The 23,967-nt window shown below is 36.8% G+C and overlaps 1 long non-coding RNA gene across 7 annotated transcripts in view; it reads right to left on the reverse strand.

Moving 5' to 3' along the window:
- Positions 1–22,922, reverse strand: part of LOC123572397 (uncharacterized) — a 227,838-nt gene extending 204,916 nt beyond the window's left edge. For 6 of the 7 annotated variants that reach the window (XR_010585412.2, XR_010585413.2, XR_010585411.2 and 3 more), the window contains exons 1-2: positions 21,123–21,641; positions 1,539–1,633 (exon numbers count right to left, since the gene is read on the reverse strand). This is a non-coding gene — a long non-coding RNA (uncharacterized lncRNA). Of the gene's footprint in view, positions 1–1,538; positions 1,634–21,122; positions 21,642–22,393 lie in introns of those variants that run through there. The other variant, XR_006696942.2, reaches the window with a different exon arrangement.
- Positions 22,923–23,967: the final 1,045 nt, after the last annotated feature.

The following is a 23,967-nucleotide window of genomic DNA, read 5'->3' on the forward strand; positions in this document are numbered from 1 at the left end:
AACATTTTCTAGAACTTATATTTTGTAATTCTAAACAATCATATAGTCTACTCACCTAGAAACCAATGAGATGCTTTTTTTTTTAATGATTCAATGGAAAATGTCTTCAGTAAATATTTAGAGCACCAAAAGTTTCTACAAAAAGTTGTTTTGCATTTTAATATAATTTTAAAATTAATTGTTGGCAACTAACATCCAAGAATATATTCAGTAGTTTGGAAATTTGTGCTATTCATACATATTTAATATATCATATGTTTTTGTAAAGTGTTAGGTTACAAATCAGGTTCAATTTTGGACTGAAAAGCATGCAGACAAGATAAGAAGCTTCGATCATTGTTTAAATGCAAAGTTAGAGGCATTTTAGAGGCATGTTTTCTTAGAAGGAAAATAATAAGAAAAAAAACCCAAAGGGAAAGAGTGCTCTGAAATCCTAAAGAAGTATCTAATTGCTGGCATAAATTTTTCTTTAGATGATCATAAAGACATCAATTTCAAATTCCAAGTTTTTCATCTTTCTTTTTAAATGTTCATAATTCATTCATATTCATAGTATTTAAAATATCTCATCATTCATTTCTCCAAAAAAGGTCTCCAAATACCAGACTTTGAAAGCCTATGAACTGTGACAAGTTATTTCATGATGAAAGCTCCTAGCTATTTTTCTTCATTTCAGCACTTTTCATATTCCTCATCTTGCAGATCATTTTATTTTAAAAATCTAATACAATCTTAAACATTTTTCTGTTCTGTCTACACAAAAATTTTTGACTATGAATTACACATACTTTATAAACTTAATTTAAAATTATATTTGAAAGTTTACTTTTAAGTAAACTTAAACTTTAACCTAAATAAGACTAACCTAAACTTTAACAAATATTAATAACTTAAACATTAATCTAAACAGACCTTATTGACTGTAATCCCAGCACTTTGGGAGGCTGAGGCGGGTGGATCACGAGGTCAGGAGATTAAGACCATCCTGGCTAACACGGTGAAACTCCGTCTCTACTAAAAATACAAAAAATCAGCCGGGCGTGGTGGCGGTGCCTGTAGAACCAGCTACTCGGGAGGCTGAGGCAGGAGAATGGCGGGAACCTGGGAGGCGGAGCTTGCAGTGAGCCGAGATGGCGCCACTGCACTCCAGCCTGGGCGACAGAGCGAGACTCCATCTCAAAAAAATAAAATAAAATAAAAAAATAGACCTTATTTAGACCAAACTCTTTTAGAGAATATTTACATCTGTGTTTTAGAAACTGTGGAGCACAATAGGTAGCTTTAAACCTCCTGCTACACTCGTGTGGGGAAGCCTCTAAGTAGTAAATTCTCTTTGGTACAAATTAAACTTTGATACTTTATTGATATTGTTGATACTGGGGGTGACGTGGGAGTAGTGATGGTGGTAATGTTGATGGTGGGTGTGAAGGAGGAAGGGATTTAATTTTTTTCCACTTATGAACTGCTGGAAAGGTTCCCTCAAACTTCTGAAAGTTACATTATAACCCCAGCATCTGTTGATAAGACTTGTTTCTTACCTTGCCTGGACATCTTCACTTGTTTGGTGATAGGGCTTGAGCAGCCTCATCTTTCAGGTCTTCGGTAAAATGACATGTCTTCAGAGAAGCCTGCTCTAGGAAAAAAATAAAATAAAATAAAATAGCAATTCCTCTTTCCCAGTTAACTCTCTTTCACATTATCCCAATTTATTTCATATAGCCCCCATCACAATCTAATATCATCTTGTCTACATGATGATATACTTAGCTATTGTCAGTTTCATTCTACTACAACAAATGAAGTCAAGCCCTTCTATGTCTTATTTGCTATTATACTTAATCAACTCAATTGTTATAACTTGGCTTTTCATTTACATTTTATTGCAGGAAGAGAAAGTTCTGGCCATGCTGATATGGTCTGAGTATAAGCCAAATATTCCTTGTAAATTAAAAACTTGGCACTTTGCTATCTGTATGTCTAGGTCATTCTCTCTGAGCTAAAAAGAAAGATCCAGGTTTGGGACCTGGAAAGTTGGCATATGGTTTCTCTTTTTTCATGATCTCGCGCGAATAGTAAACCCCTTTCCCTACCTGGTATCATCTTTGATCTCACCATGAGACTTATATTCGTAGTCGAAATTTAATTAAAATCCCCAGCTGTACCTTAGCCTTATTTCTGATTTAGGTCCAACTCCTGGGCCTCTCTGGCAAAAGGAGACTTTCACTGATTTATTGATCTTATTCCCAGATTTCTTTGGTTACTGTGGGTTCCATAACTCCTACCTTGTCTGCTTGGCTTTACAATCTATTGCCTATTTTCACTTGTTTCATGCTTATCATCCTCTGATATTTCTGGTTACAGTAATTCAAAGGTGACTCCCAGTGCACCAACTGCATGCCTTACAATGATGGGGATGACAACCAATTCAGTTCCTTTTTATTTTAAGGGCAGAATTCACATTTTGGCAGATATGAAACCAGTAAGAACCCTTCACTTAGAAATAAAATAAATAAATTGGACATATGCACCATAAATTAGTATGAAGAACATCTGCTCAAATTATTACAAATCATTACAAATCATTATTATGGTCATAATATGAACTCCACCCAGTGTTACTGGGAATCCAGTTACTCAATAGGCAAAAGTTAACAGATCTGGTTTGAGCTTGTGATAAAGAATAAGGCTGTACTGAGGCTGAAGAAAAGCAAGATCATACTAAATCCTAGCCACACTCTATAAAACTGTATAACAGGTCAATAGGAATGCCGTGTTTTACAGACAGATCTTAAGAACTTGATTAAGAAAAAACATCAACAACAATTATTTTGTTGAGTAAGAAATGTTAGGAAAACTTACAAAGGGTTCTTTTTTGAACTTATGAAACTCCGTAAATGCTAATTTCACATTATACTTGTTAACTATACTTAAACTCTACTATCAAGCACAAAGAGATCCAATGCTCCTATAGGATTAGTTTCTACATCTCATGTGTATTAAGTGATATGTTTTTCTATGAGAATCACTGTGGTATAAAGGAGACTGCCAAGTTTATGTCTTGGAAATTTGACATTTCTGAGTTCCCAATCTATGTCTGTGGCTTTCTCACCATGTAGTCCTGGGCAAGTTATATAGTATTTCTAAGTTTTGACTTATTTAGCTACAGAATGGGGATAACAATGCCTACTTTTCAGAACTGGTGTGAAATTTAGAGTGCAAAGAAAGATGTGAGACACATAGATCTCAATAAATGGTAATTTTTTTGTGATTATACTCCTACTAGCTGAAAAATCACAAAAGCATTATTGTGGCAGACACTGATGAGGTGAAATGGATATTAACACAACACACATCTTCAAATTTTAACTTTTTAGGACAGTCACTGATAAGTCTTGGTATGACAGAGGGACATGTCTATGTTATACCTTGGCTAAGGTCAATTCTGTCATGGATTGAGGTATACCTGCTGTCCTATCATTTCCTGGAATCAATAAACCAAATCAAAACCACTTTTTTTACTTTGAAAATGGCCACATCCTCGATGTTTCTAAAACTTGGAGGAAATCAGATCAAAATAGAAAAGCACAAATGATAATGCCTGGCTTTTATTTGCATTCACTTTTCTTAAGTTGTATTGTGATATGGTGTATGTCTTCTTATTTCTCTAACAAAGGAAAACACTCCTACTAATAGATAAAAATTACTAACAGGCCAACCTTATACACTGAGTTTGCATTATTTTATTAGCTTTCAAAAAATGATGTGACATGTCCCATTAATGGCAGGTAAATATATTTCTATGTCGTTTGTTTCATCTGCTGGAGCCACCAGGCAATACCACACATATCTCTTCTACCACAACATTCATTGTACTTTTTACAAGGATGGATTGTGCAATAGCCTTTTTTCCCTTCTAGAAAGTGACTTCCAAAAGTTCTTTGCACTTATTCAATACAATAATGGATACAATCATGAATACATAATAAAGCCATGGATGAGTCAATGAGTGAACACATACACAGCAGTGGAAGGGTGGAGAATATCAGCCAAATCTCCATGTTTTGAGGGCTTACTAGTGAAAGAAAGAATGATAAGCTCTAAGAACAGGAGAAGAGAATTTCTAGCTGAATTACCATCAAAATAGTTAGGGAGAGAACACATATGATACGGTTTGGCTCTGTGTCCCCACCCAAATCTCATGACAAATTGTAATCCCCAATGTTGGGGGACGGACTGGTGGGAGGTGATTGGATCATGGGGATGGACTTCCCCCTTACTGTTCTTGTAAGAGTGAGTGATACTGATGTTTCTGGTTAGAGTAACTCAATTCCCACTGCACCAAGTGTATGCCTTACAATGAGGGACTTCTCATGAGATCTGGTTGTTTGAAAGTGTGTCTGAAAGTGTGCACTTCCCCTTAGCTTGCTCTCTCCTGCTCCATGGTAAGAAGTGCTTGCTTCTCCTTTGCCTTCTGCCATGATTTTAAGTTTCCTGGGACTTCCCAACCATGCTTCCTGTACAGCCTGTGGAAGTGTGAGTCAATTAAACCTTTTTCTTTCTTTTTTTTTATTTTATTTAATAAACTACCCAGTTTCAGGTAGTTCATTATAGCAGTATGAAAATAGACTAATAAAACCTATTAGACATAGATATTGAAAGATGAATATGTTATGGGTACATGACGTGGAAGAGAAAGGATCCTCAAGCAGAGGAATACTGTCAACAAGGATGCTGAGGTCAAGTAGGCCTCAGATGAGCGGTGATTCAGCAGCCTCAAGAAGCTGCAGGACTAGTGACTCAAGGGAGGGGGAGGGAAGGGAGACAAGTCAGAAAAAGTGGATTGGCTAAAGAAAAGGGTCCTGTCGCAAATCCCAAGAATTGCATAAGAAAAGATTGCAAGAAGTTGTTTCACTTAAGCGAAAATTTGTAAATTTGTACTTTGTAAACAAATGAGAAAATACCTTAAACTTCCAAGACCCCAAAGGAATACCATTTGAGCAGCAAGATTTTAAAACATGTTTTTGTTTTCAAAAATTAAAAAACAGTCTTCCATGCTGCTGAAAAGTTTATGTTGATTTTTTTCACAGTTTTCCAATAGAGGACTAGGCTTATTTAAATAAATAAATAAATAAATAAATAAATAAATAAATAAATACTTTAAAGATATGTCATGGGAACAGTAAGGAAAAGGAACACAGTGGGTAAGTGGTAAATTTAAAAAATATACTAATTAGTAGGGTTTGAGGTTATCACATGAACACAAATGTAAACTGTTTGATATCACTCTCACATTTGGGCCTCACATGTACAAGTATTATTAAAGAATTTGCAAAGCAAGGAGAAACATGCTTTACATGTTTTTCTGTCCACAATGTAGTTGTCATGAGACAATAGACTATTTGGCTTAGCAAGTCTTCAGTTATATTGCCAAGTATATTGTTCATCACAAATAGCAAATCTTTCTCCAATTCAAATAAGAGAAACTTTACACTAAACTCTGTCTTTCTTTCACTATAAATACCATGATTTCTTACTTGTTGCCATTTGCCATAAATCAGCTACTTTTCTAAGTAGTGATAGTACTCCCTGTGGAAGGAAGAGATTGTAAACTGTGAATTACCACTGCTGACAGTAGAATTTTTTTATAAAGCCCAGTTGTTGCACACACAAACAAAACAATATCAGGTCATGAGAAACATTGTTTTACTCAAAGCCCTATTCATTTCTATGATGTTTCTCAGTTACAAGGGAGCTGTGTCATATTTATGCCAATTAAAAATTCTTTCCATTTGGAAAAAAAAAGCTCAAGGAATGTGCTTTCTAAACAAAAAAATAAAAATAATTACTACCATAGCTTATCAATTTCTTTACTCTGTTGATAAACAAATCACTGTTACTCTTAGCAGGCATTTAAAAGTAAAACAAGGCTTGAGTTGTCTCAGAAGGAAAATTCCAAGACCTTAGAGAAATCTGAGTACTTAAAATAGGAGACAGTTAACTTGCTTTTAAATGGAGGGACTAAAGTAAAAGCAAGACAAAGCAAGAAAGTAACAATTCTTCTTCCCTATGCAGTTTTCACAAGCCAGTCACAGTAAATTATTAGTGAAGAAAAAAAAAATCTACAGTGATTCTCCACGAGTCAACAGTAAATTATAAGAAAGGGCTGTGGTATAGGGAGAGTGTCACATATATTTTTCAGATAGTATTGTTTTTGTTGGTTTTGAAGCACTGTTAAGACAGAATTTCAATTATACTATTCATGAATCACAAAGCTGTTTTCAAAAAGTAGCATTTTGAAGTTTTTACTATGTAGATGATTTAAGTAGTGATGTCATACAAAAATAATCTCACAAAATTAAACTTAACACGAAGACTAAAAGTTCACTAGGCTTTTTCACTTGGTGTTTGAAATTTTAAGACAGAGACAAACTAAGGAAGGACAGAATTGCTTCTAAAATCAGAATACATGACAAAAACCACAGAACAGGAAGAGACTATAGCCTATGTAGACCAACTGTGTACCCAAAGGAGGAAAGTCTTCTAGATCAATGCTTTACTATAGATGGCAGTCACCTGAGGATGTTGTTAAAATGTAGGTTCGGCTGGCGCTTGAGATTCTGCATTCATAATAAGTTCCAAAACAATGCCCATTATCTCTTGTATGGACCTCAGTATATGCAAGAATTGTCTCACTAGTCTATTATGAACACTTTTCATGGCATGGGACTCATTGCTTTAAGAAGAAACAATTTTTTTTTTCCTCGAATTAAGTCAAAATTTGCCTCTCAATAATTTCCATCCATTGGTCCCAGTTCCAGTCTCCAGAATCACAATTGATAAGTCAAATTTATATTTTTACTGGAAAGACTGAACTTGAGAAATGTATCACCCTTGAATCTTTTCACTGCTCAAAAATTACATCCCCAGTATGATAACTGAGACAGGAATAAGAGAGGGTGGTTGCAGGACAATAGAAAATTCCAGGCAGCAATTTCACATGACTAGCAAAAGGAAACTACTGAAAGAGTTGCATAAGCTAGGGTATGATAAGACCATGAAAAAACAGAGGATGAACCAAGGCTAAGGCCAACTGGACCCAACATGCACTGGATTCGACCTATGTCTCACCTAGAACCTCATTATACACTCATTAACATGCTAAGTTACACACCCACCAGCTTCATGATAGTTCCGAGAACAAACATATTTAGTATAAAAATGGGTGGCACCACAGTTCCAAGAAATCTTAACCTTTGTCCCGGGGCCATCGTGAATATTCCACCCCTTGGTTAAAGAAACCCATAAAGGTAGAAACCTCAAAGCCTCTGGTGTGACACTCTGGAGTACACCTGCACTCCCTTTTCTTGAGTGTATACTTTTCACTTTGTAATGTTAAATCTCTGTTCTTTCACTACTTTCCAACTTCTCCTTGCATTCCTTCTCGTGACAGGGTCAAGAACCTGGACACCAGCTGAGATCGAGGTCCAGCTGGCATTTGGGGACCTCCTCCAGCCTACTGATATCATAATGGCTTTGATTTTCTCTCTGCTACACTGTTTGCTCTTTACTGGATCTGTTTCAATGTGTAAAGTCTATCTGCAATTGAGGCCCCAAAAGAGGAACACAAGACTCAGTCTAGATTCGCTGTGGTGGTCATTGTGTGCTTCAAGTTATGATCCTATGTTTCCATAAGGCACTTCGAATATGACTAAATTTATGTAAAACCCATGGAATCAGCTTTGGCCTAGCACAGCAATCAAAACTGACAATGAATATGGCTAATAATTCCCCAGAAAACAAACCCTATGTCAATGCAAATAATTAAATAGCTAACCTCCTCTTTCTCTCTCTCTCTCTTTTGCTCTCTCTCTCACTCTCTCTTTCTTATGTAGAGAACTCTCAGGAAAATTTCCTTACTGGCTTAGTCACCTCGTTTACAACACCCTCTCTCCCTTTCTTGTCATCAGTCTCACACTGTGGCCTCACACTTTTTAAAATTATTGAACTCCAGGGGCCTCCATCCCCACTCCAACTCAACCCTTTCCTAACATGTCCACACCCTAGCTGTCTCCAGAAACCACTTCTCTCCATGTCCTCAGATTCTGGCCACTGCTTCAACCTGAATACCACCTGCTCTTTCATAACCCGTGCAGAACCTGATTTGTGTTTTTGCTGTGGTCCCTGTGCCTTTGATCTCTCCATGCTGTAGTCGTCCCTGGTGCCCATTTGATTTCACTTTTCTTTCAACCCAGTTTGCAACTTCTTATTCAAACAGTTTAAGAAGCCTCTTGTAATGTATCTGTAATGCCTCCTGCAGGGTCCACACTTCTTTTCCCCAATTCCAGCCCTGGGAAATTCTTATTATCTGTTTTCTTTGCTCCTATCTGTACAAATGTGCATGGCTGGAGGAAAAAAAAGTGGTTTCAACTTACTGATTTTATTAGAAATGAGAGTGATTCAAACTTCACTGTTGACTCTGTATTTCACTCCCTATAGCAACCGATCCAAACTTTTTTCAACATCTTGAAATCTCCAACCCTCCCCAGGAGCATAAATTTTAACAGATGAACAAATGATCTCAGCGAAAATTCTCTGAAATTATCAAGACCACCTGGCATATGATCTCTTAACTTCCCTCCTCTCCTTAGAGTTTCTTTGTATTTTCACAGGACTTTTTTCTTCCCTCACTTTAGCTTGTTTGGAGGAAGACTCTCCCTTTTTTAAATGCCACAGATCAAGTGTCTGTATATTTCCCCGTAACACTTTCCTGCTTGAATAATGTTCTATCAATTACAGAGTCTGTCTTGTCTTTTCAAACTCTCTACTGGTTGTTATACTCTATTACCCGTAAACATGCTCAATTTCCATGTCCTCTAACTAGCTTTCTCTTAAGCCTATCTCTTTTCTGTTTTCACTTATAAACTTGGTGATTTAAGCCACTGCTCCCTGCCTACACTTTAACCAAACACTGTCTTTGTAAGCCTATGCAATTTGAGTCTCCTTCATTTTTCTCACCACCAACTCACCACTGAAACCAATCTATTGAAAGTTACCTCTGATCAAGCTTAACAGCATTTTCTCATTCATGCTCCTCTTTGCCCTCTTTTTGGCATTTTATATTACTGTTCTTTCAAATAGCTTCTTTTTATCGATTCCATTAACTTGTATTACTCCGGTTCATCCTATCTCTCAACTCCTGTGTCCAATAAAATAAAAAACCTACCACGTAGCAGATGCATTTCCTATCTCCTTTACTTTCTATTTGAAGTTAATAATATATTCTCAGCCTTCTTCACGCTAACTGTTCATCTATCACTAATGTAGCATATAACAATGACTGCCACATCTATATTTTTGTCTCATATGTATCTGTCTATAGTGTTAGAGACATAAAGGCATCTACTGCAATAATTTCATGTAAAAATTCTAAAGATACTTCAAAATATTCAAATATTTCTAATTAACTTTTTCCTTAAATATTTCTCTCCTCCTATTTTTCTGTCTTGGTTGTCAATATCATCATCAATCATAAGACATCTGCATTGTCTCATCTCTCCTTACATAAACCATTCAGTCAGCCGGACACAGTGGCTCTCACCTGTAATCCCAATACTTTGGGATGCTGAGGTGGGGGGATTACTTGAGCTCAGGAGTGTGAGACCAGCCTGGACAACATGGCAAAACCCCATCTCTAAAAAAAAAAAAAAAAAAAATGTAAGAATTAGCTGTGGTGGCACATGCCTGTAGTCCCAGCTACCTGGGAGGCTAAGGTGGGAGGATCGTTTGAGCTTGGGAGGTGCAGGTTGCAGTGAGCTGTGATCAAGCCACTGCACTCCAGCCTGAATGACAGAGTGAGACCCTGTCTCAAAAAAACAACAACAACAACAACAAAAACTACCCAGCCGGCCGGGTGCGGTGGCTCATGCCTGGAATCCCAGCACTTTGGGAGGCTGAGGCGGGCAGGTCATGAGGTCAGCAGATCGAGACCATCCTGGTTAACACGGTGAAACCCCATCTCTATGAAAAATTCAAAAAAATTAGCCGGGCATGGTGCGGGCACCTGTAGTCCCAGCTACTTGGGAGGCTGAGGCAGGAGAATGGCATGAACCTGGGAGGCAGAGCTTGCAGTGAGCTGAGATCGCACCACTGCACTCCAGCCGGGGCAACAGAGCAAGACTCCGTTTCAAAAACAAACAAAAACAAACAAACAAAAAAACAACTACCCAGCCAATCCTGTTATTACTTTTCTCTAATATCTTTCACATTCATTCTATCCACTCTCTGCTTCTCTTTTCACTGTTCTAGTCTAGTTCCTTATCATTCCTTGGAAGGTATATCATAATAGCCTCTTAACAGGTCTCTGACTTTCCACCCCTTTAATCCATGCTCCACGTTGCTAGCACTAAAATCCGTCTCCTCCCCAGACAGACTCCACACCACTTCAGGAGGCACATGTTATCTTCTGTGGCCTGACGCCTACCATATCAGTGTACTCTCACCCACTCTTATCCAAATACTGCATGCTTACCTTCAATTCACATTCCTCTCTGACTAAAAATGTCCCCTTCTTAATACTTGTTGAAATGTGCTCTTTATTTAATTATCCTTTTCCAATTGCAGCACGTAAGCTATTAATATTTTCCTAATTTCCACAGCTGGGAATAATACCAGTGTTCAGGCAATTCCTGCGATCCCTGTTTGTTCCCTCAGTTATGATACTTATTACTGAGTATGCCTTCCTTGCTTTTTATCTCTAATTAGATTATAATCAGGCTGAGAATTAAGGGTACATCTCTCCACCTTGAACTGTGGCTATTAAATAGTCTTTTATTCTAACTGAGAGAATTAAATTTCCTTTGAATGACATGTTTAAAAAACCTAGATTAAGAATTCGCCTGTAAATTTTTTATCTTTGAATAATTCATTGAGAAAATTCATGTTCAAATATAATACTGACGAATGTTATGCCTTTAGAATTAGGAAGTCACAAAATACGGACCACTTTTAGATAAAATGTAAACAGAAGCCAGAAGTTAATTCATTTAGCTTCCCCTGTATAATTTCAAATTGGATTGCTGTGAGTCACAAAAGAGCTAAGGTAAACAACTCTTTGAAGGTATGATTGTTTTTCTCCAATGTAAGAAGATGAGAGTTGAGTAAAACTGGTTGCCAGAGGGTAGTAATAGTATTGCTTTCAAATATTTATCTTGAAATATCCATGTCATTAAGGACAATTCCAATACTTGCTCTTCTACTGCTATTAGAAACAGCAGGCCGGGCGCGGTGGCTCACGCCTGTAATCTCAGCACTTTGGGAGGCCGAGACGGGCGGATCACGAGGTCAGGAGATCGAGACCATCCTGGCTAACACGGTGAAACCCCGTCTCTACTAAAAATACAAAAAAAAATTAGCCGGGCAAGGTGGCGAGCACCTGTACTCCCAGCTACTCGGGAGGCTGAGGCAGGAGAATGGCGTGAACCCGGGAGGCGGAGCTTGCAGTGAGCTGAGATCCGACCACTGCACTCCAGCCTGGGCGACAGAGCGAGACTCCGTCTCAAAAAAAAAAAAAACAAACAAACAGCAGTCATAAGTTGCTATTTTCTTGCTTATAGATCACTTTCTATTTGTCTCTGATGGCCTCACAAATCACATCTCTGATGCTGCCTTATATAAATGGAGGTGTGTGTTGGGATGTGTTTGTGATGCCGAGGTGGGAGCATAGCTTGAGCTCAGGAGTTTGAGACCAGCCTGGACAACATGGCAGAACGCCATCTCTACAAAAAAAATATAAGAATTAGCTGTGGTGGCACATGACTACTTCCCCCTAGAATGTGTAGTGCTGGGCAGAAGATTTTTTGTATGTTCTGAGAATTTTCTAGTTTTACCTCTGAAAGTAGTGTAGGCATGTGTGTGTGTGTGCATGCGTGTGTGTATACATGTGCATAGCACATGACTGAATGTATGTTGACAGGAAAGTTAGGTATGGCCAAGCCATTTCTGTGCTCAGCAAAGCAAAGAAATAGGGCTTTCCTACACCCTGAAGAATGCCCACCCTTCTGCTGAACTGATTTACCTAGATATGAGCTATGAAAACATTTGATAAATGAATTTACAAGATACGAGTACATGATTGCCCTAACATAACCTCAAAGGCAACATCTCATCACCTTTACTATTTCCTATTCATTGTAAATGAGTCTGGGTCTAGTCCACACTCAGGGGTATGGACGCCTGCCTCCCAGTGGCAGAATCACCAAGAGCCCTCTCAGAAGGTACCTATAGTATATTACCATCTACTTACTCACCAACTCTGTCTCCACAGACTCAGGAAACTCCCTGGGTCCCTTTCCTTTTAAAGCCTGCTCTCTTAAAAGGCCAATTCAAAGCCCTTCCTCCCTAAAAGGGAAAAGAGTCAACTGACCTGACTGAGTGAACACACACTAAATCCCATTCCAGTGGTCCCTTTAAAGCAGTATGAGGACCATTAAGTGTTTATCAAGACAGCTTAACAGGCCAGTTGCAGTTTTTGTAGCACGTGGCTATTTATTGATTAAATCAATAAATTAATCAATAAATAGACACATGCTACAAAACCAATGACATGAACAGAAAGAAAAATCGCTAAACTCTCACCAAGCATAATTGAAAAATCAAATTGATTACTTGAACCCTACAGAGACAATAAAGGTAGGACACACATTCTGGTGAAGGTTGGTGGAATGTGGTCTTCTTCTTTGATATCTTTCCTTCTAATTTCTAGTCCCCATTTACCCTTGCAATCAAAATAATCTTTCCGTGGGGCTGACACCACATGCAATGGGGTGACTTCAGAGAAATCAACCATAATACATGGTAGTTTATGTTTAGGTTTCAGAATCTCTCCAAGGTTAATACATTCAACATAAAGTCATGTTCCCCTGGCCCAGAGGCCTTGATCTGATCCCAGCTACCTTTCCCACCCCACCTGCTGTTATGCTTTCCTGCCTCTTTCCCATCCACACTTCCTATCACTTTATCTGTCATTGCCTTCATGATAATTTGCTGCAATGGAAGCTACTTGAAAATGTTTACCAATTTTGTCACCAATGTATGTTTAGCTCCTAGATAAGTATTTAGTACATATGTTCAATATGTTCAATGAATACACATGTGTAAAGTGTTTATTTTTATAAATTAATGAATGAATCTGTCAATCAATCAAAATAATCCTCTGTTAACATATCTATTATCCATCACTCAAGGAATCCAAAAGCAGTAGATGTTGCTTAATAAACATGGCTATTTTTTTAAAAAAGAAAAAAGTTTAATAAACAAAAATTTGGCATTCTAATAGTATATTTTGAGTATAGGCAACTGAAATTAATTTCAGTTTTAAGCAACTACTGCTCTAAATGTTGTCTTAGAGTTTTCACATCTTTTCAAGATAGAAACAGAGCATAGTGAATAGGACTTGGACATAGAATTCTCTAATCCCTGGCTTCTTGAGCCATATGAAATAACTTTTAACAGGCTTGTGGTTTGGGCTTTGTTTTGTTCTGTTTTGCTTTCATGTCACACACTGAAAACTTTAAAAACACAAAAACCATTTGGCTAAGAGTCAAATAATTAAACAAATGGATTAGCATTTTAGAGCTAATTTAAATTAACAGGGAAAGAAGTTTTTACCCAATTTGTGTTAATCCAATGTAAAAAAAAAAAGTATTCTATCTAAATAAAATACTTTCCAATATGTTAAGTTCTACATCCTGCTGATCAACTAAAAATGTTTATTAATCAATAAAATGCTACTGCTAAATTAGTAAATAATCTAAAAGCTGTCTACTTCACAGAAAACCTTAATCAAATGTGGAAATATGATATGCATAATTTTACTTCTAAGATATATATGAAAGTAGTTCCATTATAATTTAAAACTTGAAAACTGTCTCTCAAAACATGAATTTTTGAATTCATTATGAATTTGTTTTTGAATATGCACTTTATTTCTTGTCTCAAAAAATAGAAATGTTTGCCATAAAAAAGATACCTTGAATGTAAATCTATATTGTTGAAGTAAAATGTACAAAATATGTTAATTATCTAGAGTCAATATAGCCTTTAATTTTTTTTTTTCCTGAAGATTACCTGGAGATTAGAACTGTTCTATTTTCTACCTTTGTGCTTTCCTTGACCACCACCAGCTTTGGTACCCTGGGCGTTTTTCACCTTCCTCTTTAGTATCCCAAGTTTCTTTCTTTATTTTCTAAACTGGGTACATTTTCAAAACACACTGGTAGAAAACTTACATCTAATTAATTATTGTTGCCCTTAGAAAAGAATTTAAGAATGATCCATTTAAGCTTGTCATGTTAATGGATAAGTTAGAAGCTCAAGTTAAATTAAATACATTAAAGCATTGGAATCATACCATTTTTGTGGGTTTATTTTTGTTTTATTTATTTATTTATTTGGTTTCCTGAGGCTACCACAAACTAGGTGGCGTGAAACAACAGAAATTTATTATTTCAGAGCTCTGGAGATCAAGAGTCTGAAATTAAGATACCGTCAGGGACCTGTTTCCTCTGGGGGTTCGAGGAAAACTTCTTTCAGTTTCTGTTGGTTGCTGACATTCCTGGACTTGTAGTCTAGTCTAAGCTCTGATTCTGTCTTCACATAACCTTCTCCTCTGTGTGTGTGTGTCTTTTCTATATGTCTCTTTAAGGACATTTGTCATTTGTCATTAGATTTAGATCATGCACCTTAAATCTCTTCATATCAAAACCTTTAATTACCTCTGTGAAACCCTCTCTTCCAAATGAGGCAACATTCACAGGTTCCAGGGATTAGGATGTGGACTTACATTTTCAGGGCCACCATTCAATCCCTACAGGTTTAGATGGGAAATTTAGAGTAGTAAGAGTAATAGTATTCACATGCATCTCTGTAGTGCTGTATCATCCTCAGGGTACTTTCACTTGAATCCTCTCATTTTATAACTTCTCATAGTACCTTCATTTTACAATAAAACAACTGAAGCTAGAAGAATTAACTCAAAGATATCATAAAGATAATTAATGGCAAAGCAAGACTACCAAAAAGTCACTATAACACTTTTTAAAGTTTTTATTTGTGTTTAGCTGAAGCAAAATAAACTTATTTTTGCAGAAAATATTTTTTTTTTCATATTGGCACATGGGGATCTCTTAGAAGAGTTTTCTCATAGCGTTTTGGCAACAGCTACTGTTTCAAAAATCTTGGATTTGGGTTAGAAACAAGAAGTCATGCTTTTCATCCAGATTAGTAGTAACAGTCAACGGATAAGAAGCTTGTACTATTTGTCAGGCATGATATTTTACATGGATTACCTCATTTAAGTGCAGTATATATGGCGTTCAAAATCTGACTCAGTTATCTGACAACCCGGAGTTAGAATTCAGTTGCAGCCTTTACTCATAGGTGGCCCGACAAGTCAGTCCAACTATCTAATCCTAATTTTCCTGATCTCAGAATTGGGAGTAACATTAGACATGCCCCAACTGGGTTGTCCTAAGACAGAAGAAAAATGATCCATGCAGCCTTTAAAAATGTGTAGATCTTCCTCAGTGTGTCCTCCACGGGTGACATCTGGAGTGTATGTTCTTTTGGGCGGAAGACATTGTATTTAACACAATTGCCTAATTCAGAACTACAGATTTTCTCCATATCTAACATTTTGGAAAGTGTCTTTGTATAGAGAGAGGTAAATATTTGTGTGTATGCCTAATAGTTCAATATTTGCTCATTCCCTATGTCCATTTCCTCCCCTTGTTTCCATTTACATTTTCACATAACATTCTTTTTTTTAACAAGACCATATTAAAAGAAAACAATTTTGGAAAATGTTCTTTCGAACCAAAGTGTAGCCAACGATGCTATTGTTAGGGCACGGCAAAGGAGTCGATCACCCTAGAATTAATGCTCCTTCCAAATCGAGGGTAGCCAGACATGCAAAAACACTTCCCTGAAAATCTCCTGCTTCAACTCATAACACAATACGCCAAGCACTGCAGAAAGTCAAAGCTCTGCTAACACTTCTCACCATGGACAAAAACTGCCAAGACCCAGTCTCGACAGCTTTGCTGAGTGTACGATTTGTCATGAAGTTATTGTCTCTTGGAAAGAACCTCAGCTGCAGATCCTGAGTACTGAGACTCTGTACTCTGTAGCGGCTAAATCGAAAACATATTTTAATTGGTTCTCTTTTGTTGAACACATCGCAAGCACATATTTGACAATTTTCAGTAGATTTGCATGTTTTGCTGCTTACGTATTTTGAAAACTGGAAGAAACGGAAAAAACAACTCATGATAAGGTCAGAGTGCATAGCTGTGAGGAAGTCTCCCAGAGGACCCAGTAAAGATCAGCGTAAGAGCTTTATTTTACAAAACATCTTTATTCATAACTTTGAAAGGGGAACAAACAGCTCACTAATTACCCTCATCGGGGACATGATGCAAACACTACTGGGGAAGATGATAAAAACGGGATATAAATGCTAAAGCCCAGATGAAAAATAGAGTAAAATGGACCAAAATATGTAAGCTAATAAATCTAGAGAAAAAAATGTAACTTCAATTTGTGTGAAAAAACAAGGGTCTGGCAAATGAAGGAAAGAAAACCACTGATCTTAATATTAGGTGATTGTGTGACCACTTAAAAGAAAAAGAGAGTATTCAGATGGTTTTAAATCAGAACTAAAAGTAATGGGATAAAATCGTGGAAGGAAAATTTGGTTAGACTGTCAGAAAAACATTTCCTAGCATCAAAATCTATTAAAGCATGGAATAATTTCCCCAGCTAATTTAAGTCCCTTCATTTGATTATTTTAAAATTAGGCTAGACAAACCACTGGGAAATGGCTAGGCCAGAATTTAATTCATCCTGAATTGGCAGGGAAAGGCATTCAAGATGATCTAATAAGTTGATCCTAAACTTGTATGAAACATGACTAACCATTTGTTTTGTTCACATCCCCATTTGCCTCCCAGAAACTGAAACTGGCACATATAAATCTATAATGCATTCAATGTGTTAAATGCCATTCTACACATTGAATGCATTAAATATATGATCCAGGAAAAAGCAATTTGTCTGGCACTGAGGATACCGATATTCTCATCTTCTCATGGGAAAGACAACTAAATAATAACAGGTGTAGTAAAGAAAAGCTAGAATTCCCTCCTACCAATACCACCACTACCACTGCTCATTGAGTCAAGTCCAAACACTATAATAGTTACCATAGTGTTGCATTAGCTAAAGCACATACATCATGAGCTTCTCCCTCCACTCTTCCTCCAACATTCACCATAGCCAATCTCATCTCCTTCCAGCTCATCGAGTACTCAGTGCCCTCTGATCACTCACGCTGCTAACTCTACTTGGACTAAATGTCATTCCTTTATACAGTTTTTACTAGTCCCACTGTTGACATAGTCATGACTTCTTAAGGAGAGTTAACGGCAAACCCACAGGTACAAATGAGGCACCAGCCTCATATATTCCCACAACACCATGCTCTGATCAAAACATTTATCCACATTACATTTTATTATCCATCAACTTGTCTCTATCACTCTCTAAATGGTAGTTTATGAGAACATATATCACTATTCTTTTGTCTACTATTTTATCACCTTCTAGGTTAATGTCTACTATATAAGAGTTCTGAAGGCATTTCTTGAATGTACATACATCAACCACCAATTGCAGCAATAATGTCTTAGAAAAAAAACTCCCTAAAAACTAGTAGCTTACAACAATCACTTGTTTATGTTCACGTGCTTGCAGGTCAGCTGGAAGCTGGCTGATTAAGTAGCTGAACTTGGCTACCCTTGGAATCAAGTGGCAGATTGGGGCTCTATTACATGTGTCTCTAATCTTCCTTGGATCAGTGGATTTGCCAAGGCATGTTCTTCTAATTACAATGGCAGAAATGCAAGAGGGGTATGCATAAATGGGCAATGCTGTTAAAAGTCTAGATTTGGAACTGCCACAGTCATTTTTACTCATATGACAGTGACCAAAGAAAATCATATGGCAGAATTCAGCATCAATGGGGCAGCGAAATATACTCCACTACTAGTGAGAGGAAATACAGTCACGTGGCAAAGAGAATGATATTGGGAAGGATGAAAGATTAGAAATGACAATCAACTATCCCATAATACAAATAAATAATGTGGTAAAATTACAGTGCTACAGAGGCCATTGGAAAGAGCAATGTTTCTCATTAAACCATGCTGCTGCTCAAATGGAACAGAATAAATATCCTGGCAAATTGTGGATTACCATTTGAGCCCCAGAGTCAGTCTAGTTAAAACTTCAGTTGAATAGCAACTTCTTCTTTAATAAACTAGAGTACTTGCCCAATAAGAAAAAAAACACTATCTGATGTATTTCACCAAGAATACTCAAGAGGTTTGGTATATTCACATATTAAATAGCTAAAGAGCGAAGAGTTATCTGTCTCTGTCATGCAAAATAGCTTCCAATGATTAACAAAGTGATAAAATCCATTACTGTTTGTCTATTTGAGTTCCTTTGCAATACAAAACTCACCTGTCATTTAAACTACACCGTTCCAGAGACCAGGGGACATCTCACAATTTGTATTTATATTATCAAGAAAAATAGAAAAAAGAAGGCATTTAGCTCATTGGTTAAGTTAAACCACTAATCACCAAAATGAATATGTTTAATGTGGATATGCAATATGGCAATATCTTTAATGTGTAATGTGGTTGTCAATAAGATGATTCTGGGACTTTATCAAAGTGTGATCAATTTAGTTTGCCCTGGAAAGCACTGAGATTGCTTTCAAGGTCACTCTGTAGAAGAGACTGGACAAGAATATGGTTTAATAAAGACTGCTGTTTTTCACTGGTTTTATCCTAGAGTAAACTTATCTTTTTTCAGTTAGAGTTGCCGGAGTAGCGTATAGGTTAATTGCATGGCAACTGGAGACAGAAACCTGTGATCATCTTCCACTTACTAAGTGCTTGGCCTAAGTCAAGTTATTCAACTTCTCTAAGCCTGAGAATACAACAGCCCAATCTACCTCTTAACAGCGTGAGGATTCAATAGTAACAATGAGAGTAGAGCGGAAAACTTATGTCAGCTTCATCACTTTTCTTATAGCACTTAGCAGAGTACCTGGCTAATGGTTTACTTTTGGGTAATATTCACTGAACATATAAATAAATAGCTATGTAGTCAACAATTTTTCAGATTTATGGAGAATGTAGGCTTGACTATTTTCCTCAGATTTATGTTGACGATCCATTGATGGTTTCAGTTAGGTTGACCATATAATTTATCTTCTAAACAGTAACATTTTGACAACAAGAGTGGGCACTATTAATCATTAAAATAGGATAACAGTCATAAAGCAGACCAATTCAGGCAATTGTGGCATTTTGGAAACCGATAGTTCCAGGAGATACGGAGTATTGCCTAGAAGTTGTAGTTACTGTATGCCCCGAAGAAAATGAAAGAATATTATGTATAGTCACTTAGAGTACCTATCACCATGGTTAGTAAGAGGAACTTTTTATCAGAATCAGAACTTAAGAGCTGGTAGTTTTAGAATGCTTGCTGAATGGTATTCAGTAGAGTATCAGATGTCAATGTACAATTTTCTCTGGAAACCCAAAGTAATTTGAATTACATGCAAAAGAATGTGAAATTCCGTATCTAATCAGAGCCTTACTGAGGTAAATATTTTTTAGGCCATAGTTTCCAGCCTGTTATAAGAAGAATTGAATGGCCAGTGAGAAAAATGTAAAACATTAGTTGATAGTTCTAATTAGTAGTGGGCCTACATCTGCAGATAAAATTATTAATGTATTACGTTGCATGCATTCTCCAAAATGTTTCTAAATTTGTAAATATATACATGCACATGTATAAAAATTACTAAAAATATTATATATTGCTTAATAATAAAACTTTAGGTTTATTGTTGATTTCATTAAGCATTTAAGATATTTTCATTCTTCACTACCATTAAACAACCCATGTCCCCATTCAATACATAGAAAAGCAGCAATAGCAGATACAAAATTAAGTAATGTATGGTAAAGGATTTTTTTAATGAGAACTAAACTGATTTTTCAATCTTTCCCTAATTCCTTTCTAAGGGATCTGAGGAGTCATGCCCTACAAATCATAAATTCTCATCAGATGTGTTTTATTTAACCTTATATATCATGATTTACTTTCCAACCTGACTCTGGCATAACATTACGAGAAAAAGAAGAAAATCAAAATATTTTTACCCCAAAACATGTTTCTTTGCCATATTTTGAAATGGCCCTGCAAAGCTGTTCTTTGAGGGAAAAATTTGCACCTATAAAGAACATCTGTTAACATAGCCAGATCTTTTTCTTCCAGACCTTCCCAATTCTAATGAGATTAACTAAGATCTGAATAGGAAACATTTGTCACCTATTGTCTCTAAGGGCAGCCTCTATAAGACTTCAAAAGAACTTTGGTCTCTATAATCTTTATCTTAACTTAAACATTCTCTTTCTATCTCTCTCAGGTCTTTAGACACAGTCGACTAATTGTCCACCAGAAAATGTTTAAATTCACCTATAGCCTGGAAGCCCCCTCCACCCCCAACTTTGAATTGTTCTGCCTTTCTGGATCAAACCAATGTATTTCTTAAATGTATTTGATTGATGTATCATGCCTTTCTAAAATGTATAAAACCAAGCTGTGCCCCAACTACCTTGGGCACCTGTTCTCTGGCCTTCCTGAGGGCTGTGTCACGGGCAATGGTCACTCATATTTGACTCAGAATAAATCTCTTCAAATATTTTATAGAGTTCGACTCTTTCGTTGACAGTAAACCATTATTTGAATTTTTGGGAAAGACAGATTTCCTTACCATGAATAAATACTATTTTTATTTTTTCCTTAAAATAAAAAATCTGTATTTTTTTCAGTTTTGGATTTATATCAGGTCAATAAAAAGATAAGTCTTGGGAGGCCAAGGCAGGCAGATCCCGAGGTCAAGAGATAGAGACCATCCTGGCCAACATGGTGAAACCCCGTCTCTACTAAAAATACAAAAATTAGCAGGGCATGGTGGTGTGTACCTGTGGTCCCAGCTACTCTGAAGGCTGGTGTTACTGGAGGTCCTTGCTCCCAGAGCTCCCAAGATGGCGGCAGGCCGCTTCCAAGATGGTGGCAAGCCTCGCGTTCTCTGAGGTGTGGTTCTTGGCCTCAGGGATTCCAAGGACTCAAATCTTGGGCCATGTGGTGAGTGTTATAGCTCTATTAGAAGCCGTGGGTTAGGGAAGAGAACTGTGGAACCCAGTGACTACTGTTCAGCTCGATTTGGACGAACCCAGGCACTTAGCTGTGCAGGAACAATGGCAAGCCTTCAGCCCGGAGGAGCAACCGGCGCCTCTCTGAATCAGGAGCACGGAAGACACCCTGCCGGATCCGGAGGGATGAAAGTCAGTGGCAGGACTGCGATGGCGGCAAACAGCAGTGGTGGACGCCAGCGAAAGCTCAGCTCCAGCGGTAACACACACCGAGGAGAGGAGACTGCAGATTTAACAGAGTGAAAACAGAGCTCCCATACAAATGGAGGGCACCCAAAGAGGGTTGCTGTTACCGGCTGGAATGTCTGGGTTTATATCCCGATCATTGTCCCTCCCGCTGTGCTCTCAGGCAATAGATGATTGGCTAATTCTTTACCTCTTGTTTTTGCCTAATTAGCATTTTAGTGAGCTCTCTTTACTACCTGATTGGTCCGGCGTGAGCTAAGTTGCAAGCCCCATATTTAAAGGTAGAGGCAGTCACCTTCCCAGCTAGGCTTAGGGATTTTTCGCCTAGGAAATCCAGCTAGTCCTGTCTCTCACTGGGGCAGGAGAATCACTTGAACCTGGGAGATGGAAGTTGCAGGGAGCCGAGAGCGCGTCTCTGCACTCCAGCCTGGGCAACAGAACGAGACTCCGTGTCAAAAAAGAAAAAGAAAAAAAAGATATATATATAAAATCAAGGGCTTTTATTTGATTCTTCAATAAATTATTTACATTTAAGTATTTTAAACCACACAGCCTCATGTTTTAAAACCCAGAAGTATTAATACATTTAAAATGCAATGGAGAGTTTCTTTGGCAGTTCTTAGATTGGAAACATAAATGAGGGAATGCAATAGATTTCTAAAATCAAGATTTAAGTTAGGGATTAACATTAAAATATTGGTATATCAGTCCATTCTCACACTGCTATAAAGAAATACCTGAGACTGCATAATATATAAAGAAAGAGGTTTAACTGGCTCATAGTTCCACAGACTGTACAGGAAGCATGATGCTGGCATTTGCCTAGCTTCTGGAGAGGCCTCAGGAAAACTTACCATCATGGCAGAAGGTGAAGGGCAAGCAGGTTCGTTTTATGCAGCCGGAGCAGGAGGAAGAGAGTGAGTGGGGAGGTACCACACAGTTTCAACAACGAGATGTCTTGATAACACACCATCATGAGAACAGCACTAAGAGAATGGAGATGAACCATTCATGAGGACTCTGCCCCCATGATCCAATCTCCTCCAACCACCCACACCCAACACTGGGTATTACAATGCAGTGGGGACACAGATTCAAACAATATCAATTGGAAAAATATATAATATGAAAATATTTACAAAAAGAAAATGGGTATAATTATATAAGAAGTTTTAAAGCAGAAAGGAATAATAACAAAAGTTTACACATAAAAATAAAATATTTATTTGATTATGATGAAGTAGCAATTCTAAATTTTTATGCACCTAATGGCATAGAATCAAAACATGTCAACACAAACTAAGCTAGGGAAAAAGCCTAAAACATCAACCATCATAACAGAAAGAAAGCCAACTAAGTTTCTGGTAATTGGGAACTAAAGCAGGATGAAATTTAAGTATAGAGAATACTTAAACAATACAAATGAAATGCCTGACTGAGTTTATATATAATTCTAAACTATTAACTTCAGAATATGTATTCTGGTCAAGTATACATGGGACAGTATACAACTTTACTGCTTATGGTACCATTATGGAAATTAAAGATATGAAAATAGGAAAGGGAGAGGTAATCTGTTATTCTTCTTAGATAACATTACTCTATGTATAGAAAACTCATTAAAATGATCATAAATGTTAAAATTAATGAGTTTATCAAATTTTCTAGATACAACATGAATATGATAAAGTCAAATCTATCTCTGTACTCTGGGATTGATGTGTATGAGCAAAAATTTAAAATTTCATAATAACATAAAAATATAAATAGCATATTATTATGTATGATGGGGAAAGGTGTCCAAGCATAATATAAGTATAAAATGTTTAGACATAGATACAAATGCACATAAACAGATTAATATAGATGTCAATATTTTTCCACATGGATGAACAATTGTCCAACACTATTTAATGACAAACTCACTATTTCCTCTATGATATCAACTGCCTCTGGTTTTACAAATTAAAATATTCTTATATGCAATAATTTAGTTCTGGAGTCTCTATTCTGTTCTTTTTCCATATTACTAATCCCTGTCCATTTATTTTGCATATTAAGCTTCCTGAATTTATTCTTCCCCATAACATACATAAAAATAAGCTCTTTTATATAGAAGAAAAAATTTTTAGCAGAAATTACTTTTAAAATCACTGTGCAACATAGGAAAGGAAAGCATTTTCAGACAATCCAAAAGGTATACATAAAGTAAAAGACTGATCAATTCAACTACATATATTTTATACAAAAGCACTGTAAAAAGTGAAAAGGGAAAGAAATTATTTATACCACTTACAACTAATAATACATAAAGAATACACAAGGAATAATGAATATATAATAACCCTAATAGAGCAAATAGGAAAATGACAAATAATCTGAGATAAAATAACAAGGAATGCCATTAACAGAAAAAGAAAGGCGTTTA

This window comes from Macaca fascicularis, chromosome 3 (genome assembly GCF_037993035.2).
Source record: "Macaca fascicularis isolate 582-1 chromosome 3, T2T-MFA8v1.1".
NCBI lineage: Eukaryota > Metazoa > Chordata > Mammalia > Primates > Cercopithecidae > Macaca > Macaca fascicularis.